General features: G+C 45.0%; 1 protein-coding gene across 8 annotated transcripts in view; it reads left to right on the top strand.

Moving 5' to 3' along the window:
- Positions 1–24,213, top strand: part of TRIM2 (tripartite motif containing 2) — a 159,584-nt gene that overhangs the window by 50,952 nt on the left and 84,419 nt on the right. For 2 of the 8 annotated variants that reach the window (XM_034661507.1, XM_034661506.1), the window contains exon 1: positions 10,735–11,281. The exons of the other annotated variants lie outside the window; for them this stretch is intronic. The gene's annotated coding sequence lies outside the window, so the exon portion shown is untranslated. Of the gene's footprint in view, positions 1–10,734; positions 11,282–24,213 lie in introns of those variants that run through there. 8 annotated transcript variants of the gene reach the window in all.

Below are 24,213 nucleotides of genomic sequence, written 5' to 3'. Positions count from 1 at the left end.
TCAGAGTTCTGAAGGCTGGAAGTCTAAGATCTAGATACCTGCATGATCAGGTTCTGGTGAGGGATCCAGTCCTGGTTCAAAGATAGAGGTTGTGTCTTCACATGGCCCTTTTACCGTGCACACAAGTGGAGAGAGAGCTCTGTGTCCCTTCCTCTTCTTATAAAGATACTAATCCTATTGGATTAGGGTCCCATCCTTATGACTTCATTTAACCTCAATTATTTCCCCATGGTCCCTATCTCTAAATATCTTAATGGGGGGGTTAGGGATTCAATGCATTAATTTGGCCCTCCCCGGGGGGTGGCAGGTGTGGGGGGGACAAGACACAATTCAGTCTGTAATATTACCATAGCCAATACAATTAAAATTAAGGTTTGTTTTCCCTTTCAAAGTAGCTCTCTTTCCCCCTAGTGTCTCTGTTAAATGACTTTTAATTTTTTAGTTTGTCAAACACTTTTGGATTTCTGCTAACTCTATTACAGAAATCCAGACACACAGAGAGCATAGACCCTATACAGACTCTTCAAGGAGTTTGTAAAGTCATGACGTAGGGGAACGGCACGCACAAGTAACCAGAACATTACATTAGATGTTAGAAAACACTGTCAATGAACTACATACAGTGTGCTCTGAGAGTCAGAGGAAGAGATTACCCTCATCCAAGGGCCACTCTTTGAGCGTCCTCATCAGGATTCGGTCTAGAGAAAATGTAGGAAAGGCCACACCAGGCTCAGCGGGAACAGACACCATGAAGGCAGGAAAGTACAGGTCAGTTGAAACTTGGGAAATCAAGAGAGGAACGCTGTGGAGTTTAATCTTAGGTCATAGGGGGAGCTTAGGTTCTAAAGTCAGCGCTGAAGGAGAGAGGCTCAGTGACAAATGGCCCTTGACAATGTGGACGTACTGTCCCAATAGCACCCGTTTTACCTCCCATGTTACAGCAGAGCATGGTTTCTTTGAGCACCAGATGAAGTAGGTGGCTATGTTCAGGGGCTTTCTTGGAGGTGTGTAGGGAGAAAGAAGAGTTGGGGGAGAGGGAGGGAGAGAGAGGAAAATGAATGAATGAGATCACGCTTACCGTGGCTGATGCTCACACAATGATAACCATGGGAGAGCCAAGATAGACTGAGAGAATTGCAGATTCTCCCCAACTTCCTCCCCCTCCCCCCAAATGGATAAAGAACATGAACCGGAAACTTAAAGGAAATATTAATAGAAATGATCATATTTAAAATGTTCCACATCACTAGTGATCAAATAAATACAAATTGAAAAAAATGTTATTTTTAATTGAAGTATAAGTGACATATATTATATTAATGAATAAATACAAAATTTTAAAACGATTTACTATTTTCTCCTTATCAGATTAGCAGATATTTTTTATTATTTTTTATAATAATTTTGTATTATGTTATGTTAGTCACCATACAGTATATCCTTAGTTTTTGATGTAATGTTCCATGGCTCATTATTTGTGCCTAATATCCAGTGCACCATGCAATATGTGCCCTCCTTAATACCCATCACCAGCCTATCCCAATCCCCCACCCCCCACCCCTCCGAAGCCCTCAGTTTGTTTCCCAGCGTCCATAGTCACTCATGGTTCATTCCCCCTTCTGTTTACCCCCCTTCATTCTTCCTTCCTTCTCCTACCGATCTTCCTGGTATTTCTTATGTTCCATAAATGAGTGAAACCATATGATAATTGTCTTTCTGTGCTTTACTTATTTCACTTAGCATAATTCTCCTCCACTCCCGTCCATGTTGCTGCAAATGTTGGGTAATCATTCTTTCTGATGGCTGAGTAATATTCCATTGTATATATGGACCACATCTTCTTAATCCAGTCATCTGTTGAAGGGCATCTCGGCTCCTTCCACGATTTAGCTATTGTGGACAATGCTGCTATGAACATTGGGGTGCATATGGCCCTTCTCTTCACTACGTCTGTATCTTTGGGGTGAATACCCAGTAGTGCAATTGCTGGATCATAGGGTAGCTCAATTTTTAACTTTTTAAGGGACCTCCACACTGTTTTCCAAAGTGGCTGTACCAACTTGCATTCCCATCAACAGTGTAAGAGGGATCCCCTTTCTCCACATCCTCTCCAACGTTTGTTGTTTCTTGCCTTGTCAATTTTTGCCATTCGAACTGGCATAAGGTGGTATCTCAATGTGGTTTTGATTTGAATTTCCCTGATGGCTAATGATTTTGAACATTTTTTCATGCGTCTGTTAGCCATTTGTATGTCTTCATTGGAAAAGTATCTGTTATCTTCTGCCCAGTTTTTTATTTGATTATTTGTTTCTCGTGTATTGAGTTTGAGAAGTTCTTTGTAGATCTTGGATACCAGTCTTTTATCTGCAGTGTCATTTGCAAATATCTTCTCCCATTCCGTGGGCTGCCTCTTAGTTTCTTTGACCGTTTCCTTGGCTGTGCAGAAGCTTTTTACCTTGATGAAGTCCCACAAGTTCATTTTTTCTTTTGTTTCTCTTGCCTTTGGAGATGTGTCATGAAAAAAGTCAGATTAGCAGATATTTTAAAGGAACACCATTGGTGAAGGTGCATATCTCAATTTCATACATTGCTAATGGGAATGTAAATTGATATAACCTTTCAAGAAAGTAATTGTGCAGTCTTACTCTCTTGAGAGCCCTAGAAATGTGAATACACCTTGACTTGATAATTCCACTTACAGGGGTCTATCTTGAAAATATAGAGATGTAGACAAAGATTTGTGTTTAGCAATTTCATTGAAGTTTCATTTATAATAATTGGAAGTTTAGAAACAATCTAAACGTGAACAGTCTGGAAACTTGTATAAATGATACATCAATTAATGGCATATTCTTGGTTATTTGAAAAGGCGTTTTCTAATAATTTGATATAAAATGAATATTATAGGATTTTTTAAGATTTTATTTTTTATTTTCTTATTTTATTTTTTTTAAAGAGTTTTTTTTTAAGTAATCTCTACACCCAACGTGGGGCTCAAACCTACAATCCCAAAATCAAGAGTCCCACGCTCTACTGACTGAGCCACCCAGGCACCCTTGACAGGATATGTTTTTTAAAAACAGGTTCCAGGGGCATCTGGGTGGCTCAGTTGATTGGGCCTTGGGGTCTTGGAATTGAGCCCCGCATCAGGCTCCTTGCTCCGCGGGGAGCCTGCTTCTCCCTCTCCCTGCCACTCTCCCTGCTTGTGCTCTGTCTCTGTGAAATAGATAAATAAAATCTTTTTTAAAAAAGTTCCAGATTTTATGTATAGTAAAAATATGCACAGGGGCGCCTGGGTAGCGCAGTGGTTGGGCGTCTGCCTTTGGCTCAGGGCGTGATCCCAGCGTTCTGGGATCAAGCCCCACATCGGGCTCCTCCACTAAGAGCCTGCTTCTTCCTCTCCCACTCCCCCTGCTTGTGTTCCCTCTTTTGCTGGCTGTCTCTATCTCTGTCAAGTAAATAAATAAAATCTTTAAAAAAAGAAAAAGTAAAAATATGCACAACGAAGAAAAAGAGAGACAATAAATGGTAATGTCATTTACTAATTCTATTCATATTCAAAGATGTACTAAGCATATTGTATGTCTTGCAATTTATTTATCATAGATAGAAGGTCTATAGATAGATTTCTGTTTTATTCTTTATACTTTTCTGGTTTTTCCAAATTCTCTAGAGGATCTAATTGCTTTTTATCTGAAATATGCATTTTAATAAATCCATTTCATCTCTTAGGGCCCAAGCCCACCCTTCCATGAAGTTCTGGTTACTGTAGTAGGAAGTGATCTCAGTTTTCGGTGACTTTCAAATCCCTTTTATCGCGTATGGTCTTGCATTACAGCTGCATGTACATGTGATTTTCTTTGCCACTAGTGTGGGAGCTCCTGCAGAGCAGGGATCAGGCTTAGAGGTCCTAAGTTTGTAAGCAAAGCCTAGCTCTCCCTTCCCACCTTTTCCGTAAAGCCTCTCCTGCTACTTGAAAAAGTGGGTGAGTTCTGTCTGTGAATCCTCAAAACAATTTTATATACCTCTTTTTTTTAAAAGATTTTATTTATTTATTTGACAGAGATAGAGACAGCCAGTGAGAGAGGGAACACAAGCAGGGGGAGTGGGAGAGGAACAAGCAGGCTCCCAGTCGAGGAGCCTGATGTGGGGCTTGATCCAATAACACCGGGATCACCCCCTGAGCCGAAGGCAGACGCTTAACCGCTGTGCCACCCAGGCGCCCCTTTATACCTCTGTAATTCTGCTTTGGGCTGCAGTTAATTGTATTTGTTTTGACCGTCCTAGTCATCATCCAACTCCTTATTACAGGAAATAAACCTTGTTCCTTTTTGTGCCCAGAGAGGTGCCTTGCATTTAAAGTGTGTGCTCAGTAAACATCAGTTGGATTTATGACCGAATGAACCCAGGCCCTTTCCAGCTATTTCAAACAGGTGCCTTTCAGCTGGCCCTGAATCTGGAAAGTTTAAGGTTTCTGTACAGGTGCAGGGGCCAGGGGGCGGGATAAGAGAGCCTACAAAAACTAAGCAGATTCCAAGCACTGAGCAGGGCCAGTCATGAAGCCCCATCCACCAGAAAAATCTGCCAGGAAAGGCTTTCACCTTGACTTATGATGCCCCAAATAATAGTCTTTGCTCCTCTCTGGGTCCTGAGAACTTTCTCTGGGAAGCTTTACCTTTTCTCACCATTTCACAAACTCCTAGAGATTAACCCCCAAAAGAATTTCGTTCTTCCAGTCATAAACTGAACACTATAGATTCATCCTGCATCCCAGATTAGGTCCTAATCCTCCAAATGTGGCCATTAAGAGAAGAGCTGAAAATCAAAGATTGTATACATGTTTCAGAATTTAAAAAAATAAGAAAATAAGTCACAAGATTCAGTTCAGTTTAACACGTTGTGCTCCAAGTTTTGGCAAAGCCTTGCCCTGCGCACTATGGATGGTGTAAAGATTAAATAGGATGCTGATATCATTCATAAGATCCCACAGGGTGATGGCAGCGTAACAGAGGGAAGGGAGGGGTGGAGTGGGAGGGGTCTGGAGAGAGGGAAAACACTGCACATGACTTCCAAGGTTCTGGGTCAGGACTGGATAGAGGTGGGAATAGTTGAGGGGGCTGCTGGTAGCTATAATTGAGTTGGTGGTGGCCATCAATACTTTGGGTCTGTGCCCCAGAAATGTAAGATGTGGGTGAGTGGGATTCAGATAGAATAAGATAAAGCTCTGGGGCGCCTGGATGGCACAGTCAGGTGAGCATCTGACTCTCGCTTTTGGCTCAGGTCGTGGTCTCAGGGTCATGAGATCAAGCCCCACAACGTGCTCCACTCTCAGTGGGGAGTCTGCTTGACATTCTCTCTCCCTCTGACTCTCCGCCCCTCCCCCAAACAAATAAATACATGTTAAAAAAAAAAAAGAATGAGAAAAGCTCTAGGGGAAAAAAAACAAAATTCTGAGGCAATATTGGATAGAAGATGAGAAATGAGACAGATCGTTATAGAAAGTAGGATAGTAAAGGATTGTATTTAATAGAACTCAGTGCATCTGCCAGTGTCCTTAACTACTGACAATAGAAACTACTCTCGTTGGTTTGACCATAAAATGAATTTATTAAAAAATATAAGGACACCACAAAGAAAGTGAAAGGACAACCTACAGAATAAGAGAAAATATTTTCAAATCATATATCTGATAAAGGACTTGTATCCAGAATATAAAAGTTCAATAATAAAAGATAAATTTTAAAAGACAATTTAAAATGGGGGAAGAGGGACACCTGGGTGGCTCAGTCGGTTAAACATCTGCCTTCAGCTCAGGTCATGATCCCAGGGTCCTGGGATTGAGCCCCGCATCAGGCTCTCTCCTCAGTGGGGAGTCTGCTTCTCCCTCTCCCTCTGCCTGATACTCTGCCTACTTGTGTTCTCTCTCTGTCAAATAAATAAATAAAATCTTTTTTTTTTAATGGGGAAAGAATGATGGTTGCATAACCTTGTGAATGTACTTCATGTCACTGAACTGCACACATAAAAATGGTTAAAATGGTAAATTCTAGGTTATATATATTTAACTACAATTTTAAAAATTATTTTTTAAAAATGTGCAAAAGATTTCTGGGGCTCCTGGGACACTCCGTCAGTTGAGCATCCGACTCCTGATTTCAACTAATGGCATGATCTTAGGGTCCTGGGATGGAGCTCCTATGTTGGGCTCCATGCTCAACGAGGAGTCTGCTTCTCTCTCTCTCTCTCCCTCTCTCCCTCCCTCCCCTTCTGCTCCTCCCCACTCATACACCCACGCATGCTCTCTCTCTCTCAAATAAATAAATCTTTTTTCTTTCTTTCTTTCTTTCTTTCTTTCTTTCTTTCTTTCTTTCTTTCTTTCTTTCTCTTTCTTTCCTTCTTTCTTTCTTTCATGACTTTATTCATTTGAGATGGACAGACACCAAGAGAGAGCATGAGCAGGGGGAGAGGCAGAGGGAGAGGCAGAGGGAGAGGGAGAGGGAGAAGCAGACTCCCCGCTGAGCCGGGAACCCTGCACAGGGCTCTATCCCAGGACCTGGAGATCATGACCTGAGCCGAAGGCATACCCTTAACCATCTGAGCCACCCAGGCGCCCTTAAATAAATCTTTAAAATAAAATAGAATGTGCAAAAGATTTCAATGGACATTTCTTCAAAGAAGATACACAAATGGCCGATAAGCACATGAAAAGATACTCAGCATTATTAGTCATTAGGGAAATGCCTATCTAAACCACAATGAATACGACTTCACACCCACTAGGAAATTGGAACCCTCGTACATCGCCAGCGGTAATATAAAATGATGTACCTGATTTGGAAAACAGTCTGGCAGTTCCTCAAAATTTTAAACACAGAATTATCCTATGACCCAGCAACTCTATTCTTAGGAATATCCAAGAGAAATGAAAATACATGTCCAAACAAAACACCGTACTCATGTGTTCATAGCAGCCTTATTCACACTAGCCAAAGAGTGGAAACAATCCACACGTCCATCAACTGATGAATGGATAAACAAAATGTGGTCTATTCATACAATGGAATATTATTTGCCACTAAAAAGGAATGAAGTACTGGAATGTGTTGCAGTATGGATAATCCTTAGAAAAAATTTGCTAATTGAAAGGCTGCAAATTGTATGATTCCATGTATAGAAAATGTCCAGAATAAGCGAATCCTTAGAGATAGAAAGTGGATTAGTGGTCACCAGGGGCTGAGAGGAGGGGGGAATGGGGAGTGACCACTAGTGTGCATGAGATTTCTTTCTGGGGTGATGAAAATGTTCTGGAATTAGATAGTGATGACGGTTGCACAGCTTTGTGAATATACTAAAAACCACTGAATTGTACACTTAAATAGATGAATTTTATAGTATGTGAATTTTATCTAGATAAAACTAATCTATTCAAAAAGAAGGATATTGGGGTACCTGGGGGGCTTAGTTGGTTGGGCATCTGCCTTCAGCTCAGGTCGTGATCCCAGGGTCCTGGGATTGAGCCCCACGTCGGGCTCCCTGATCAGGGGGGAGCCTGCTTTTCCCTCTTCCTCTGCTCGTGCTGTCTCNGCTCAGGTCGTGATCCCAGGGTCCTGGGATTGAGCCCCACGTCGGGCTCCCTGATCAGGGGGGAGCCTGCTTCTCCCTCTTCCTCTGCTCGTGCTGTCTCCTATCTTTCTCCGTCTCTCAAATAAATAAATAAAATCTTTAAAAGAGTAAATGAAAAAGAAGAATATTAAGTGGCTCAGAGAATCTCCAAGAAATCTAGAGAATCAGGCTCGGAGGCTACTCAGCTGAGAGTAATACCTAAATTATACCACTGGATGGTTCCAGAATGAGCCCTAGTTCTGCTCCTCTGAACACAGCCACCGCAGACCCTCTGGTGGACCTTCGCCCCTGTGGGCCCTCAGGGTCCATGTCACTCTGCCAGGTTCTACGACCAGACAGAAAATGGCTTCTCTGGGGTCTGTCGTCTCCTATTGCCTTCATCCCAACTGAAGTCTAATGTTTATCCATTTGAATGCCAGAGTCCACGTCACAGTCTCAAGCCCTACCTGCAAGGGAAGCTGAGAAAGCAGGATGCAGTGTGGGAGGCGAGGCGCAAACAGATGTCTGCTCTCCCACACTTCTCTCAATGGGTTTGCCTGGACAATGGTTTTAAAGTCATAAAATGTTGGAGTTAAGTGGGCCCTTTGAAGTTCATCTACTAGTCCGGCCATTTGATCCCATGATTGCAACAACCCAAAAGCAATAGGCAATTTCTAACTTTATCTTTCCTGGCTTTTTAAGCATGTGGCAATGTTAAATACTCCTTTTTTAAAACATGCCCCTTCCCTGCGTGTGGGTCACCCCTCATGGACCTTTCTCATCAGTTTTTCTCAGTTTCCACCCAGAGCTGCTCTCTGAGCCTGCTTAAAGCTGGTGCTTCTCCTCATGACATGTTCAGTCCTGCTCCAAATAACTCAGTCCAAATTGTGTGAATGTCGTGGGTTAAATGGTGTCCCCCTGAAACTCGCAGGTTAAAGTCCTAACCGGCACTACCTCAGAATGTTACCTTATATGGAAATAAGGTCGTTTCCAGATAGGAAATAAAAATAAGGACAGATGTAATTAGTTAAAATGAGATCACCCTGGAGTAGGGTGGGCCCCTAATCCAATATGACTGGTGTCCTGACAGAAAGGGGAAACGTGGACACCCTCCCGCAGGGAGAGTACTATGTGAAGATTGTGGTTATGATGCCACAAGCCAAGGAACTACACTAGTCAAGGAACTACCAGAAGCGAGGAGAGAGTCCTGGAACAGATTCTTGCCTGGCACTGTCAGATGGATCATGGTTCTGCTGACACCCTGGTCTTGGATATCTAGTCTCCAGAAGCGTGAGACAATACATTTCTGTTATCGAAGCCACTCAGTTTGTGGAACTTTGATATGGCAGCCTAGCAAACGAAGTGAATTGTTTTCTACTCCTGTATTTACCTTCTGCTTAAAGGTGGACAACGCTCGAATTTGCATTGCTAGTCCATAACACCGGAACTGCCTTACAGATCCAAGGGGCTGTCTTGCCTGCTGGGATATCTGCATGTGGATATCCTACAAAAGCCATACAGTCAACTTGCCTAAACTCAGCTCATCGTTTCTCTGGTCCCACTTGCTCCCCCTTTATTTCTCTGTCTTGGCAGAGGGTACTCTCCATCCACATGCGTGCACATGCATGTCAGAAACTGGCTGAGAGCCTCCAGCTCCACTCCCCTTCTTGTTCCCAGGCACCACATCCTAATGGTTTCGCCTCTCTCACGTCTTTAGAGTCCTTCCCATCTGTCCTTGACCACCTCCACCCCCTTCCTAGGCTGTCTTCCTTCCATTTACCTTCCCCAGTAATCCGTCCAAAACACAAAGTTTCCCATAGCTTCCAAAGGTCAAATCCCAGACTTTAGCAGATGAGACCTTAGAGGTCTGACTCCATAATCATATCTCTCACCTTTGTTTCTCTCACCTGTTTTCTGCAGCCATACAGAAGTTCAGATCCTCCCCCTGCCTCTCTCTCTACATTCTGCCTGATGCCTGCTCAGTTTTCAAAACTCAAATGCAGCAATAAGTCAAGCAGAGAAAGACAGTTATCATATAATTTCTCTCATCTATGGAACATAAGAACTAGGAAGATCGGTAGGGGAAGAAAGGGATAAAGAAAGGGGGGGTAATCAGAAGGGGGAATGAAGCATGAGAGACTATGGACTATGAGAAACAAACTGAGGGCCTCAGAGGGGAGGGGCCGGGAGAAAGGGATAGACCGGTGATGGGTAGTAAGGAGGGCACGTATTGCATGGTGCACTGGGTGTTATACACAACTAAAGAATCGTCGAACTTTACATCGGAAACCGGGGATGTACTGTATGGTGACTAACATAATATAATAAAAAAACATTTTAAAAAAAACACAAATGCAGCCTCCTGTGGGAAGCCTTCNTTTACATCGGAAACCGGGGATGTACTGTATGGTGACTAACATAATATAATAAAAAAACATTTAAAAAAAAACACAAATGCAGCCTCCTGTGGGAAGCCTTTCTTGATTTCCAGCATGATTGAAAACCTGCTTCTATGTTCCCTTAACCCTCTGGGCGTATACTCTATCATAGCAATTTCTCCATGCGCTGAAATTGTTGGTGTCCTCCACTCACCCCCCACCGCTCCCCAGTAGTAAGGCGCTTTAGAGTAGAGACTGCAGGCTTTTTCCAACTTTCTCTTTTCGGCCTATTGCCTGGCACATGGGAGGCACTCATAAACGGTTCTAGAAGGAATCGAGGAAGTCGGGGGTGGGGAGTTGGGAGAGACTTCCGACCCCAACCTATTTTACAGAATAAACAATAATTCCCTAAGAGGTAGTAATTTCTCATCATTTTCAGTGCTGATTGTGTCGCAGTTGACTCGTTGTCAGAATTTACTAAAGTAAACGCAGAGGCTTTTTCCTGTCTCACATTTCGGAGTCGTGACTGCTTTCAATAGTATAAACTGTCCTGTAATGGACGCTGGCCCTTTTCAGTTCTCCTACCCTCATCAAACAAGTCATTTCCCCGGGAGGGACAGAGTTTGCATTTGTGTTTACAGGACTGGCAGGGAGGACGCGCTTGCCGGACTAGACCTGCAAACCGAGCCAACCCCCCTCCTCTGCCCCCCTGGGCTGCGATTGGCCCTTCCCCGGAGGCTGGGCGCAGGAGCCTTTAGTCATCGCACTGGGGAACCTTTCTGGAACTGGGCACCCACTTGCGTGGTGTTTGCCTGCTCTTTGTGCGGGGATTAGCTGCGGTGCGGGGTTTGGCAACGCTGCGAGGGCTGGGCAACACGTAATCCAGGATTTGCCTGTGCCTCGCGGCTTATGGAAAACAGATGTCTGTCCGCCCTGCGCTTCGGCACAGAATGGAAATGACCAACCAGAGAGCCTTGCAGAGCCGGGGACCCCGAGCTAAGGGCCTCCAGCGTCCAGCTGGGAGGCAGCTTTCCTCCCGCTCGGCTGTTTCGGCCACTTCAGCCCGGCTCTCGGAGCACATCAGGCGGTGAAGCAGCCCCACCTCCAGGCACGGCTCCGGGAGGAGCGGGCGCGGAGGAGCGCGCGGGCCGAGGTCGCCTGCCGCCGCCGGGGCCGCGCGCGAGCAAACGCCGGCCCGGGAGGGGACCGCCGCCCCAGGCCGAGGCGGAGCCGCAGCCTCCCGCCTCCCGCCGCCGTCCGCCAGCGCGCCAGTTCTCCGCCGAGCGAGTCGCCGACGGGCAGTAAGTCAGCCCCGGGGCTGGGGCGGCGCGGTCAGGTCCACCTGGAGCCTTGGGCTCCGGGCCAGGTCCGGGCGGACTGCGGTGTGGGCAGCCTTTCGCGAATCCGCTTCCGGATCCTGCCCGCGGTGCTGCGACGCCGGGCGGGAGCGGGCGCGGGTGGGGACGCGCGGCTGCCGGCGCTGTCAGCCCGGGCCGCGGAAGTGCTAAGCCTCGACGCGGCGTCGCACACGGGCCCGGGCTGGCCCAGGTCCCCCGGGAGACCGGGCTCCTCCGCCCGGCCTGCGGTATCAGTGCACAGCTTCGGAAGTAAAGCTGTTAACGTCGTTTTGCACCAAGGGGGAAAAGTGAATATTCTGCGATCTTAAAAGCGGTTGCTTTAATAATTTCAAAAAGATGGGTTTCCTCTCCCTCTTAAATTTGGGTCGTGTTGCAAAACTACTCAAATTTTCCTTCCTATTAGCTTCCATGCAGCTCTCGTTCATGCTACAGCTCTAGCTAATTAGAGAAGGGAGATGTTGATTTTTGAGGGTTTGCAGGATGGATATGATTTATTTTTGATGTATAGGATTTATTTTGAAAATGCATGCCCCATGGTGAAAACCCACATGTTGCTGACAAATTGGGGTGGAGAGAAAGGTTTGTCGCATGAAACGCCTGTCAGATTCAAAGCGTTCTAGGAACCCCAAATTTGTTCCCACCTGTAATCCAACCCCATAGAGCAGCTGGTAGCATTTTTACCCCTCCACTCCCCCAGGAAATCACCAGCTTTAAATTATGAAACAGAGACAGCTTTAGATTCAAATGCTTTTTACACAGTTAATTTTAAAGTCCGTAGAGTTCCAGACATCCAAAGATGAGGTTAGCCCCTAGGGAAAGAGGCATTATTGTTCTTGTGGCCTATGCACACCAGTGCTTTTTTTCACTAGACAATTTTTGGCCTATAAAAAATGGAGACTAATTTTTTCATCAATATTTTTAGAATGTGGTTATGGGATTGATGTACCATAACTTGTATTCCCAGGTTCCTTTACCAGGGGATGGGAGGAAGGACTGTGCCTGGGTCACTACCTCCTGGCCCTACTTGACCTCTAGTTTCAGATTTCCACTTGATTTCACCCTTAACAGATGTAATATCTGCCCTTCAGCTGAAAGAGACAAGAGAGCAGGAATGATTCAGAACACTTTGTCACAACCTCAACCAACAAGGCAAAGAATTTGATTGAATTTTTTATGACGCACATGTTTCCTTCCTCTGCAGATGTAGGTACATTTAGCAATTAAGGATCAATTTAAAAGCAACCGAAAACCTCTGCCTTCCTCCTCCCTTAAGGTAAATTGGGATTTGGCTGAGTTGGGCAAGGCCACAGAGATTAGTGGAATGTCTTCATGGTGAGATAACTCAGTCATACTCTGGACTAGGTGGAGGGTTAACACCACACCTCACTCACCTTCATGTGTGCACATTCTTTTCCCTGTGCTCTCGCTTTTCTTTCTACCCTTTTCTACACTATTCCTTTTAGGTACATACCATGACTCTATTTTGGATCATGGAATCTAGGCTATCATTATCTTCAGTGTCAAGGTTTGTTTAATGACAGTGTTCCTTATTAGTATTCTCAGATTTCCCCAAGTCCTGTCTTATTTTCCTGGAAAATTCTATGTTTATTAAATCCTCCATTGGAAATTCCACTGTATCTTTCAAAAGTAAGCATGGCATCTACATCTTGAATTGTTTTTCTTGCATTGTCATTTTAATGTTGTCTTCCATGGTTTCCTGATTGGTCAGCTTGTCATTTCTGCTTCTTATTGGAACACTAGTGGAAGGAACTTCCCATAAGGCGCTGAATATAAATGGGGTAGGGAGTCTTCCTGAGAATTAACAGCATAGATTCTGACCTTTTCTTTGGTCTGCCCTTGGGTTGAATTCTGTCCTTTGAATTTCTGTCTGCTAACTACACTAGAAAGAGCTGGATATTTACCTTGGGGCTCAGGAGTGATCTGTTTATTGGCCTTTTCAGAGCAGCTGTAATTCACTACTCTCCAAGGGCTGCTTGGTGAGAATTTGCCTGTTGAGTGGAAATAAACCAATCGGGTAATACAGTAATGCCCAAGGAACCTTTGAAAATGCCATCCTGAAGTCCTGGGGCGATAACAATATCAGAAGTCTCTCCTCTCACCACTCCACTAAAAATGACACTGCTCGCTTCACACCAAATCTATCTTGGGTTAGAAATTCCCTAAAGACAATTTTTAGCTTGATTTGTTCAGGCTCTAAAAGTTTATGCTGGCAGGTACTGGCAAGACGCTTTTGATGCCGCCGCTAATGATGCGGGTAGGAACAATGACTGTTTTCTTTTGGGTTTCATGAGAAGATAGATTCCTGGATGTCGGTTTGAGAAGCCTCTCTGAGACTGTTATCTTAAAAGCCTGGATCGAGGGGCGCTGGGGGTGGCTCAGTCGGTGAAGCACCGGACTCTCGGTTTCAGGTCAGGCCATGATCTCAGGGTCCTAAGTTAGAGCTCCGCGCTCAGCGTGGAATCTGCTTGAGATCCTTTCTCTCCCTCTGCCTTCACTCATGCTCTCTCTCAAAATAAATAAATAAACTCTTAAAAAAAAAAAAAAAACTTGAGTCAAGGCTGAGGTACAATCATGCTCTGTTATCAACATTTTTTGTGCCCTTATATATTAGACCTTGAGACTGACCTGCTGGTTGGAAAGTCTATATAAGCTCCTGCAAGTCTGTGAGTTTAGTTCATTATTTTCTCTGAAGACAATAGAAGGTCTTTGATTTGGATAGAATTTGGTCTTAGAAGAACTGACAAGTGCCCCTCTGAGATAAACAAGTAGAGGGGAAGCGAAGGGGAGGAAATCTAGTGACAATGAACCACTGTGTACTACCCCCTCGGCTTTTATGTGTTTTTTGAGAATTTAGTGGAAATCGAATCTCAGAAACTGAGCTTTCATGGGCAAATATTTTGTCATACGACTGCTGGTTCTTTCCTGTGGAAAACTATCATTTTTGCATATCCTGCCTGTGAATCTCATCTTAATCCTTGAACAGAGATATCCCCTCCCTAGAATTTTCACTACATGCTTCTTTTTCTGAACATACTGGATGTCTGGATGCAATTCAGATAGGCAGGAGGGCTGGGCAGGAAGATTAGGATGTGTCCTTGAGGCAAACAAAAACACTGTCTGTCAGCATCTTTATTAACTTAGGACAGTTTAGAAGTGCTCAAATAGAAGCTATGGATACAGGTTGGCTTCTGCCTTAACTGCAGGAAAACGAAGGAACCTAAGAAATGCAAACTTCTGGAACCAGAGCAGTTTGTAGAAATATGGTGGAGGCAGTTGGAATTCTGGGAGGTGATTCACCTTTTAAATCACTATCTCCTTATTGTAAACGATTTCCAAGTTTCAGAATGTTTGCTGTTTGGGGGATGTCTTGTTTAGCTTAAACATGGTCACTGGTTTAAACCAAAATATCAAGAGAGGCATAAAATTTTGCTGACCGGCTTAATCTCCCGTTAGGGAAAGGTCTAGCACTTTAGGACTCTCATTACCAACCTTCAGGGATGATGATTTTGAGGACCAGGAAGTAAAGCAACTGGAAAATCTTTCCGATTAAGACTCCTGAAAAGAGAGATCTGACGTGAGATCAAAAATGTGAAGGACTAGACCCATTTTTGTTTCAGATTATTCTGTCCAATCAGGTAGAAGAAAGGAAAGATGTTTTCAAGCCCAGTCTGTCAGCTAACAGGATTATTGGACACATATTACATTTCAAGCCCCCTGCGTTATGATCTGAAAGGTACAATCGAGTAAAAGGCAGCCATCTGCCTTGGAAGCAATGTCAAACCTCGGTGCTAACTTTAGACATTAGTGGGCAGCCTCCTCCCACCTCTGCCCTGAGTTCCTCACCTTGGAAGGCAGGTCCAAGGCTGTGGGAGGACCCTTTTTTATAGTTAACTACAACCACTTCCTGAGGGAATCAGGTAGTGGGGGGTAAGGAGGGGGGAGTTGAGAGGGCCACCTCCATTCTGGGGGTAAATTCCCCTTGCCATGGGCTTTGCTTCCATTGGCAGAGAAAGTTGTGTCCTTGTCTCTTTCAACACAATGTGGGTGAAGTGACACTTGCTATATAATTCCAAAACCCCTATTCGATGCATGCCACTGTTCCTAGAATGTTTCTTCCCTAGCCACCGAGCAGTTCTGCAGGGACCAGGCTAGCACCCAAATGACCCACGATGCGGGCATTCCTGGAGGGTAAATGATACATATCCTTGAACCTCGCGGAAGGACATGAGATCAGGTCTCTTTAATCATGAAAATAACCTCGCAGACTAAACAAAGACAGAACTGTCTCTTTTGCTAACCACATGTGATTTATTTAAATTAGTGTTACACATTCAACAACGGTGTCAGAGCTAGATTATAAAACTGCCTAAAAGAATGAGTTTTCTGGGCCTTTGCATAGGGATAGAACAAGGCATTAGCCGCATTGAATAGGATTTGCATCTTGTTAGCTTGCCTGCGTGTCCTCGACCATTGGACACAATGGGAGTGTGCACGTCTATCTTTGTAGCTGGTCAGTCTGCCGTACTTATGATTCCGCTGGGAATTAAAATAGAGAACTCGAGGCATGAGGAGTGGGGTGGAGGGGGACAAAAGAGGTAGGAATTTGTAGGATACTCAAGAAGGGGAGCTTGGGGTCAATCTGATACCACCCCCCCTTTTTTTTGCTGTACTTTTCATCTCCGTGACTTAATTATTTTATAAGTGGAAGTGGTTTTGTAATTCAAAATCAGTGTACAGTTGGCCTCAGCAACAGCACAGGCTACCTCGGTGTTTAGTAATCTCCACGGCGTTGGCAAGGGAATCGTCTCTATGCAGCATTGTGCCAGCTGGCTCCCCTTTATCGCTCAGCCTATGTTCAGACTTTCCTTTCCTTCACTCACTCCGTGCATTGGATTCTGTTAGGAAAGGCAAAAATAATTACCATTTTAGTCAAAGGAGGAGATTAGAAAAGTGAAGCTCTTAGGAAATGTTAGCATTTCTTGGCTACCCCCTTATTTAGCATGGCCAATCAGAGGTCACCCCAAGGAAAGTGGATAAAAAGATACTCGAATGGGCTGAATGCTTGTGTCTTGATTGCTGCAGAAAACAAATGGCAAAAAATTCAGGGCCTTTCTCTTCTAAATCTCAGCCAATAATGCAGCTGCTGATCAAAACCAAATTTCATAGTTATAGAATGTGGCCTCCAGATTCCTGGTACCATTAAAAAGAATTCTTTACAAAGCTCTTTCCGTTTTAGAGAAGCAATGAATGCTTCATCAGTCTGACAGGCCACACACTCTACAACAAATGAGCCTTAAATAGGAAATCCTCTCTTTTGCCCCAGGTCACACGGAAGCCACACAGTCACGTTGCCTGTTGAGGTGATATGACAGGTGCCATTTGCTTAGAGGAAAGATGAGGAGAAGTTAATTGCACTCCTGTTGCTATTTTTCCCTATTTTTGGCTATTAAGTAGCAATTACCCTTGGAGTGTCCTTCATCCCTTTCCTCCTCAAACCTCTCAATCCAGAAACCTAAAGTACAAAGTAATTGATGCCCGAAGGCTAAAATCCATACAAAGCTGCCAAACCACCCACAACAACAACATGAAAAAATTAGAAACCCAGAAAGGGAAGAGGTAGGAGTGAAGGGTGTGGGGGCCCCGTGCAAAGTGCCCCTTCCGCTTGGGACATTTACTCCAGTATCTCCACTTCAGCTAGATCCCACAGAAGAAATTTTTAACACAATTTCATTGAGAGAAAAAAAACCAGATTTCTCAGGGATTTCCTCGACAAGGATCTTACTTGTGGTCCACGTACATTGTTTTGCTTCAACAAAGATCCTGAATTTTTGCTAAGCATCTATCACAGATCGAATTCATCCTACTTTCCAAAAAGCCTTTACAAATCAAGAATGGGAAATCTTTAAGAATTTGCTTTGACTACTTAAAGCAGTTTCTGTCCTAGGAGGAAGGCAGATTTATGGGGTTATGAAATTCTTAATTCCATCTGCATGGGAGCTGGTTTTCATTTGTAACGCAGTACAAAATATTCTTGGCATGTTGGGGGCTTATTCCACATAGAATAAGCTCCATGCTAGGACTAAGTCTACATAGAACTAAATTTCTTTTCCTAGACTTTTTTTTTTTCCTAAGCCATTTTCTCTTCACCTAGTCCCTTGGATAAATGCACTCACCAAAGTGCTGCCAGATCTGTCTATGGCTAGGTTAGTCTTCAATCTTCATTATTTAGCCATTCTGTTAGTATCTGTTAATGGGTGATGGGGGGGGGGGAGAAGGGATTGACGGACAGGAATTCACCAGCGACCAGAGGGAGGGAGTCATTCTAGGTGGAGACACTCAGATCTCCAGCTTGTGTCCTAGATCTATTTTCTTTTCTTTTTTTTAAAAAATATTTTGTTTATTTGAGAGAGAGGGAGAGAGAGAGAGGGTAAGCACATTGGGAGGGGGAGGAGGGTGGGAGCAGCAGACCACCCGCTGAGCAGGGAGCCCAAAATGGGGCTCGATCCCAGGAGGCCAGGATCATGACCTGAGCTGAAAGCGACACCCAACCGACTGAGCCACCCAGTCACCCCCCCCACCTCAATTTCCAGTCCCTAGAGATCCAGGGCTCAGCTTTCTTTTTTTTTTTTTTAAAGATTTTATTTATTTACTTGACAGAGATAGAGACAGCCAGTGAGAGAGGGNACGCCAGGATCATGACCTGAGCTGAAAGCGACACCCAACCGACTGAGCCACCCAGTCACCCCCCCACCTCAATTTCCAGTCCCTAGAGATCCAGGGCTCAGCTTTCTTTTTTTTTTTTTAAAGATTTTATTTATTTACTTGACAGAGATAGAGACAGCCAGTGAGAGAGGGAACAGAAGCAGGGGGAGTGGGAGAGGAAGAAGCAGGCTCATAGCACAGGAGCCTGATGTGGGGCTCGATCCCAGAACGCCGGGATCACGCCCTGAGCCGAAGGCAGACGCTTAACCGCTGTGCCACCCAGGCGCCCCCAGGGCTCAGCTTTCTGAATGTTACACATAATCTCTGCTATAATACTTATGTACTTTACTTGGCATGCTGTATTTGGTGTCTGCAACTTAAGAATGATCACTTGATTCACTTGAAATCACTGGCCAGTGTATAAAGTTCATGGGACAAATACCGAAGGTGAAGTAAAAGAAAAAGTTACTGGCACCCCTTTAAAATAGAAACATTTACATTTAAAAACAACAACAAGTCCAAATTCATATGGCTGGTTTTGTAGAGAAGGTTTGGGGGTTTTAGGATGCGAATACTAACCAAACACTTAGAGTCTGTATACTACTAAATCTCATCCTCACTGGAAGTTGGAGCGAGGGTTTGGCTCTTCCTGTTTCAATATGCTCATGGGAGGAACCATATTGGAATTCTAAATTGACAGAGATTGGCTTGCTTTTTGTATTGCAGGCACATGTAGCAATTCTTGGTTAACTTTCAGTCTTAAAGCCGGTAGAATACAATTACCAAAGCAAAACAACACATTAAACTCTTGAATTAGTCATACTGTATTATCTTGTGGATTTATTGTACCAGAGCTGATTACATCAGGGCCTGTCTGTTATTTCTTCCAAAAGTCTGGGATCCTGCATGCCTTAGGTAGATTGAGGTGACTGTATGCTATCTATCTTTTATTTAGGGTGTGCTTTGCAGTTTTCCCCATCCCTCCTCTCACTCTGTATGAGTCATGAAAATTATTGGTCCCTGTGCCATGAATCTAGAAGAAGAACCATCTCGCTTGGCTCACGGGCATGATTTCATCAGCATAGCCCCTAACTAGCTGAGCTAAATTGGCCCTGAGATGATAATAATGATTTAATCTCATGTTTGAGCACATCTTTACCTTTTTTTTTTTTAAAGATTCCACCCATTTATCTGACACAGATAGAGACAGCCAGCGAGAGAGGGAACACAAGCAGGGGGAGTGGGAGAGGAAGAAGCAGGCTCACAGCAGAGGAGCCTGATGTGGGGCTCGATCCCACAACGCCGGGATCACGCCCTGAGCTGAAGGCAGACGCTTAACCGCTTGTGCCACCCAGGCGCCCCTACATCTTTACCTTTTAACAACCACTTCCACATAAATTATTCCATCTTACCAATGACTCTGAGAGATAACATTTTAGAGATGAGGAAACCAAGACTCTAAGAAGTTCAGTGACTTTTCCAGTAAAGGAGGAGTTAGGACTCCCATCTATGATGTCCTTCTCACTAAACCAAAATGCGCAGTAAAACTCGATTGGATGACATACGATAAAATAATACAAAAATTATGGGAAGCTCTAGATGAAAGGATGTTTTATCGAGGAAGCAAATTTAGGAAGGTGTCTAGAAAAGTGGTTTCTAGTAGAGAATAGTCACTTAAAATTTCACTCTAAACCTGAGAATACCACACAAAAAGCCATGAGGGAGCTACGTAAACAAGACATAATCAAGTGTCAACTTATATGATATAGACGAGAAGTACAATGACAATTCAGAGAAGAGAGAGAAAAACATAGGCTGAGAAATCAGGGACAGTGTAATTAAGGAAGAGGGATGAACGAGCTTAAAGAATGTCGAGATTTAGATGGAAGAGAGAAGTGGGTAGGGCATGATAGACTGGGAACATCCCAAGAAAGAGTACAGAGCCATAGTCCAGGTGGAAATGAGCAGGGAGACACCTGTGATTGGAGGAGGGACTGACCAGTAGGTCTAGGTAGGGAAGTCTTGGGAATTGAGGTTGAAGAGAGAGGATGGGGCCACACCGGAGAGGATCTGTAGTGCCAGACAGAGAAAGGTGAACTGCTATTCGGGTGCTGTAGTGTGTGGGCAGGGTAGGTTCCTTCTGAGGGCTGTGAAGGAGACTGTTGTGCCTCTCTCCTGACTTCTGGTGGCCTCAAGCATTCCTTGGCTTGGAGGGGCTGTTCTCCTTGTGTCTTCACATTGTCTTTCTTGTACGTATGTCTCTGTGTGCAATGTCCCCTTTTTATAAGGACACCAGTCATGCTGCATTAGGACCCACCCTAATGATCTCATTTGAACTTGATTACCTTTGTGAAGAACACCTATTTCCAAATAAAGCCACATTCTTAGCTACTGGGGGCTTCGACATATCTTTTTCAGGGGGACAAATTCAGCCCATACCAGAGCCTTTAAAGAGTATTGAGCTGCAGAGTAAGAGGGAGAAAGGTTGTTTCAGTAAAGACGCCCTATCAAGAGAACTCAGAACACGCTGCGAGGAAGGAAGGGAGCCATGGGCTTGGAGTGGAGGATGGAGAGAAAGTAGGTAAAATCTGCCGACATTTTAAAGGAAGTGTTGAAAAGATTAAAGTAGTTGCAATGCTAATACATTATAAGCCGAGAACGGGACAGTTTACTGAGCACTCTATCTCCTTTGGTCTTGATGACACAGAAGGCTAAGTGGTGTCTCCGGGCTTTCTGGTCTGGGAGAAGGACTGGTGGGGAAGTCATCGGCACCAGTGAGGGCAGCTGCCAAAGGGAGCATGTGAGGTGGGGACAGAGCCGAGTGCAGATGTCCCCAGGAACCATGTGTCCTCTCTTGAGGCATAGATTTGGGGAGTCAAATGCATTTGAGCGATCCTTTGGGCCTTGGGAGTGGGGAGATCTCTGAGGGAGAGAATTTAGAGAAAGCAGTGGGCTTTCTATTTTGGCACATTCCCAGAGTTAGAGGATTACGAGTGAGCCAAAGCAACATTTAAAGAGGCAGAGGAGAAACTGTCAAGTTCTCTACCTCCAAAGCTGAAGGGAAAGACGGTTTCGTGTGGACGTTTCGGCACCAGGAGCCACAGGAAGGTGGGAGGAGAACAGGAAGAGAACTGGCTGGGGACCAACTGTGGGGAAGACTATGGGTTTATCAACTATGGGCAGTGGAAGGAGAAAGTGTCAGGGAGAGGAAGGGAGGGAGAGGACGGCCTTCACAGCATGGCAGGATGGCAAGGAAAGGGTCAGGGGGGCTTTTATTTTGCAGCTGTGTTTTTGAGATACAGTTTATGTAGAGTAGCGCCACCCCTCGATTCTGGGAGCTGTGACAACGCACCAGCATCGAGACAGAGAACAGTTACGTCACCCCCATCGTTTCTTCGTGCTGAAGGGCTTTTCTAGAGGGTACTCATGTGTGTTCGAAGCCAGAGGGGAGGGGAACCCGCTAAAGGAGAGAGTGATGATGATAAAGAGGGAAGGAAGGGTTAACTCGGGGAGTGAGGCCCCGGGGAGGTGAGAGGAGGCAGATGGGCCACTCAGAAGGCCTTAATGCCAGTGAAAAGGAACATTTCCCCTCTTCCCGGGAAGAGGAAGGAAGGACGAACATGTACATTTAGGGTCTATGATATATTTGGGGGGTGAATTCCTTGAGTCCTGCCAACAAAACCGTTTCCTGCTGAGCAAGATGTTAAATGTCATATTCCATAACTTCCGCCTTGGCAGTATTATTTCCTATTGCAATTACTGTCCGCAGGAATTACATCAAAGTGGAGGCCAGACGCATGGCTGCTTTCCTTTGGGCCGTGTGCCCAAAGCCTGCTGCCATGTAATCCTGTAGCAACTGTAGGACCAACACTTCAATGTTCTCCAAAGTTAAGGGCATCTGCATCTTTTCCGGTTCCCTACAGTGGAAAAACTTGGCAGCAAAGGTGGCTTCCATCCCCATAAAAGCGAGTGACAGCCGTAAATGACTCACTGCTGAAGAGCTAGCTCCCACAGACGTGTCCTCCGGGCATGATTTGGTGGAAGAGATTCGCTTCTCATCTTGCTCTGCTTTTAACTTCAAACCACCCTGAAGTGAATTTCCCTCCTCACGTCTGTGATGTCACTTACATCGCCTCGTCCTCGCTGTCCCGCTGCCATCCCGAGTCAGGGGTGGGAGGCAGGAGGGTGTTCAAGAGCAGTGCTCCAACTGTGGGTTTCAAGAGAGCGTTGGGAATCAAGCTGTGGGCTGTAACCAGCCTCCTTCAAAAGTGAAATAGAATAAGAAACAGCAGAGGGCTCAGTGTGATCTCATGCAACTTATGTTTCGGGGAAGTATATATATATATCTGTACTGAACGGCAGCAGAAAATATGGCTCCACTGCGGATCACAGGCACAAACATTCGGCAAGTGAAGGCGTAGAAGTGTGTGGGTCCTCTACCAATAGTGTGGCCCTAGGCGGGGTACTGAACGGCCTTGGGGCTCAGTTAGATCCACAGTCTGTAAAATGGGGATAATAACAGTACCTATCTCATCTGGTTGTTGAAAGGATCAAAGAGAAAATGCATGAAAAGCATTATGGACTGCGCCAAGGTGGCTCAGAGGTTAAGCATCTGCCTTCAGCTCGGGTAGTGATCTCAGGGTCCTGGGTTCGAGTCCCACATCAGGCTCCCTGCTCAGCGGGAAGTCTGCTTCTCCCGCTCCCTCTGCCCCTCCTCCCACTCATGCTCTCTCTCATTCTCTCTCACTGTCTCTCAAATAAATAAATACTTTTTTAAAAAGCATTATGGACTGCACCTGGTTAGTGGTCAATGCTGATTATTACAATCTTTTCCTGCCCAAATTTCCAGCTCAAATCTATCTCTTTCCTTCCTTCNTTTCTTTCTTTCTTTCTTTCTTTCTTTCTTTCTTTCTCTCTCTTTCTTTCTTTCTTTCTTTTTTAAGATTTTATTTATTTATTTGACAGAGAGATAGAGACAGCCAGTGAGAGAGGGAACACAAGCAGGGNCTTCCTTCCTTCTTTCTTTCTCTCTCTCTTTCTTTCTTTCTTTCTTTCTTTTTTAAGATTTTATTTATTTATTTGACAGAGAGAGAGAGACAGCCAGTGAGAGAGGGAACACAAGCAGGGGAAGTGGGAGAGGAAGAAGCAGGCTCCCAGCGGAGAAGGGAACCCAGTGCGGGGCTCAATCCCAGGACTCCGGGATCACGCCCTGAGCCGAAGGCAGACACTTAACGACTGAGCCACCCAGGAGCCCCCAAATCTTTGTTTCTTACCTAGACCCTTCTTCTGAGCCTAGAACTGTGAACCCAGCNGGAACCCAGTGCGGGGCTCAATCCCAGGACTCCGGGATCACGCCCTGAGTCGAAGGCAGACACTTAACGACTGAGCCACCCAGGAGCCCCCAAATCTTTGTTTCTTACCTAGACCCTTCTTCTGAGCCTAGAACTGTGAACCCAGCAACCCATCTGACATCTCCGCATGGTGGTCCCACAGTCATTTCCAACTCAACATATCCAAACTTGAACTCAACTCGTCCCCACTTTTTGTCTCCAGTCCTCACCACCCCATTCCCCCTCCTGCCTCCAAGCATGCAGGCCCCTCTGCTGCTCCTCCTGAATTCACTTTTCTCTGGGGGTGTTGCCATTCACCCCCCCACTGAGTTTGCCTGAGCATCATATTACTAATGCTTCTCGTAGGAGAATTCTAAGCTTGGGTCACCATCATCGAACGCTTGATTAGTGAAATTCTGCCCCCACTCTTGCCCTGTTCACCACACCTCACTGTAGTGTTTCTAAGTCTTCAGGGGCTCTCATAGCTTTCAGGTCAAAGTTCCTACCTTCAGCCTATAGAGCAAGGCCCACCATGGCCTGGCCTCTGCCTGCCTCTCCACCCTCATCTTTTGCCCCCAGCCTTGTACTGCACACTGTCATGGTCCCAAACAGCCTGCAGTTGGTCTTCCCCCTGCTGACATACATACCTTCAGGCTTCCTCTGCCTGGAATGCCTGTTCCACCTTTCCCTGTATGGCTAACTCTTACTTGGCCTTCGTGGCTCAAGATTGATGTTCACGTCAAAGAGACTTAGGTTTGAATCCCCTAATCAATAGTTAGTAGCCATGTGATTCTGAGAAGTGAATTTCTTTTTTTTTTTTTT

This window comes from Ailuropoda melanoleuca, chromosome 5, assembly GCF_002007445.2.
Source record: "Ailuropoda melanoleuca isolate Jingjing chromosome 5, ASM200744v2, whole genome shotgun sequence".
In the NCBI taxonomy this organism is placed as follows: Eukaryota; Metazoa; Chordata; class Mammalia; order Carnivora; family Ursidae; genus Ailuropoda; species Ailuropoda melanoleuca.
This window is presented reverse-complemented; position numbering and strand designations above follow the sequence as displayed.